Source organism: Aplysia californica, unplaced genomic scaffold, assembly GCF_000002075.1.
Source record: "Aplysia californica isolate F4 #8 unplaced genomic scaffold, AplCal3.0 scaffold00059, whole genome shotgun sequence".
NCBI classification, from domain to species: Eukaryota; Metazoa; Mollusca; class Gastropoda; order Aplysiida; family Aplysiidae; genus Aplysia; species Aplysia californica.
In genome coordinates this window covers 518,154-520,943 of record NW_004797329.1, presented here as the reverse complement: position 1 = coordinate 520,943, position 2,790 = coordinate 518,154, and the positions used below count along the sequence as shown (strand labels likewise).

Genomic DNA, 2,790 nt, shown 5'->3' with positions numbered 1-2,790 from the left:
TCCCGTCTATCTATCTATCTATCTATCTATCTATCTATCTATCTATCTATCTATCTATCTATTTATCAGCCGATATCTAATTGAGGATACCTCTTTATGTTGTTGCCCGTACGCTTGTACTTGCTCGGCTGTTTATTTATTTTATTTAAGCATTCATGCAATTGTTTCCACGGGTTCGAATGATTGATATCCTTTTGATCTGTAAAGTTTTTACTCGATAGATGTCGACCGTGAAAATGACTTTTGTTTGCAAAACTGAATTGCTCTAATCTCTCGCAGAAATAATTGAGGGCTCGGTTAAATACCAAGGGATGCTTACAGATCCAATTCCTGCTCAACGCAATCAGACTGAAAGGTTATAACGAGCAAACTTATAGACAAGATAATAAAGTATTATTATTTCTTACAAGCAGGTGGCTGGGAGAATGAAAGATGGATTGAGTTCGTGAACAGAAAAATGATGGATGAATAGATGGAGAAAAAGAAGTGTACGTGTTGTGAATTTCTGAACGAATGACTTACCTTGAGAATAAATGTGTAGTTTAGATAACAACATGACAGGAATTGATGGATGAATGAGAATTGATAATGCACGTGCATGTAAAGAAACCATTGGCTTGGCAGTTGACAAAATGAGAGGTTCTTGAAGGTCAAGTGTACTCTATGCGGTAGGAAGGAAGAAACCCAACCGATAAAAAGGAGAGAAGAGATTGGTTTAAACTGGATTCACTCACCGGATATCTGAGGTCCTATTACCCTTCCTTCGCACGACGTAATTAGGTTTAGGGCTTTTTGAAGAACAAGAACACGAGCAAGAACAAGAGCCAGAACAAGAAGAAAATAAGAACAAGAAGAATAAGACCAGGAACAAGAAAAAGAACAAGAACAAGAACAAAGATTATGATAAACAATAGTTCATTCATAATGAACGGAATGTGACCTTTAACATTCCAAGGAGGAAGAGACGTTATAGACCTTACTTCTGTGTATGAATAACTGTTGTTGAAAGCTCTTTTCTTTTTAATTGGCATAAGAAATAATTTTCTCTCGTTATCAGACTCACGAGCAGCATTCTTGTGTCATGGGGAGAGGTCTATATTGACTTAACGCCAGGAACCTGTCACCTGTTATGATAGAGAAGAAAAGTGAATGATTGCGTTGAGGACCTCGGGTTGAGTTTCTTTCTTACAGATTTCCATTTATTCCGTTTCACCTCCAGCTTTTTGCATGACATGCCACCGTTAAGCCACGGGCAACGCAAGATTTTTCAAAGTTGAAAAAGTGTCTAATATTATTAGAAAATGAGTTGATTTATCAAGACATATTCATTTGGAACGAACATTCCAACATTCCAGAACGCTGAGTGGGTGGTTGGTGGGTGCTCTGGTGTGCTCCTTCTTTCCTGTCAGATATCTATCGTCCTTCCTCATTCTGTTCTGTGTTTGTTACACTTTTATAACACCTATAATCTTGGGCACTTATATGACCGTTTTGTGTTGTGAGTGCTGTAAACCTCTTACTAACACTAAACTAAACTAAAAATCCAGAATGTTGATGTAGGATATTTGTGTTATCAGGTACTGTTCTGAGGAAGAGCGAATTAGTATGTGAGCGGAAGGTCATGACCACCGACGCCTGTTTCTGATCTGGCACTCGAAGTAGAAGTGCCTGCCAGGGTAAAGACATACAATAAAAAATACATCAATCTCCGCAGACCACCCTGAACCCATGCTAGTGGCCAGCGGGCACTCTGGTGTGGGTAGTGAGTGATTCTTCTTCTTCTTCTTCTTCTTCTTCTTCTTCTTCTTCTTCTTCTTCTTCTTCTTTGTCGTCGTCGTCTTCGTCGTCGTCGTTCTTCTAAGTTTTTTTTGCCCGTATCAGATCAACAACAACAACAACAACGACAACAACTACTCAACAACAAGATTGTTTACCACAGCCTTCAAACACTAAAAACAAATAAATGCGCACTAAAGGAGAGATGGCGTAAATGGCGATTGAAATAAATGAGGACACAAATAAGTGCGTCGTAGACAAACTCTAAAATAATAAAGCAGGTAGGTAGTGGGCCCGTTAGTGCAGCGCCCTGTTCCCCCTTGGAACGATGAGCACGAGAAGAATGTCCTCTCCCCACATGGTATGTAAACGCTCTCACACTGACATATAACACATGGTAAAGACTGTGTCCCTTTAAGGCGGCTATTTCGCGACCTTTTGCCAATCTGAGCATAACGACAACGTACTTTAATTTCTCCCCTCCCCCCACCCTTGCCGCTAAACAAAGCGAAGGTTTGTGTAAATTTGTAACAATCAATGACTCGTATGGGCACACCCCTTGCTTACTTAGTATTTAGTAAAGTAAGGTAGTTGACAGAATTGTATAGGATACAGGGCTGTCAGTGGGTCTGGATGGTCGGAGCTATAACGCTGTTCCCTTCTATCCTATCGGGGATGGACGTTATCTCGTACATTCCGCCTTGTGAAGCATAGTCTACTGATCGTATTGAAAACTTTTGCGTTTTAGTAAGAGTTTTACTTCACTTCCAACACAATAAGGTCATACAAGTGCTGAAGATTAGAAGTGTTACAAGAGAGTAACAAACACAGAAAAGAAGGAAGAGAGACAACGAAGATAGATGTTTGATAAGAAAGGAACAAAACACACCAAAGCCAATCTTCCACTTCAATACCTTTTAAAAGATTACAAACATTTGCCACCCATCCTGCTTATGTAGATAGAAGCAGCTTACCCTATTGCTTATGCCAGCTCTCCCCTACCAGCCCCCTGCC

The 2,790-nt window shown here is 40.1% G+C and overlaps 1 protein-coding gene across 10 annotated transcripts in view; it reads left to right on the top strand.

The window, feature by feature from the left end:
• LOC101856787 (fibroblast growth factor receptor 4) overlaps positions 1–2,790 on the top strand; it is a 263,607-nt gene that overhangs the window by 175,875 nt on the left and 84,942 nt on the right. The window lies entirely within an intron of this gene.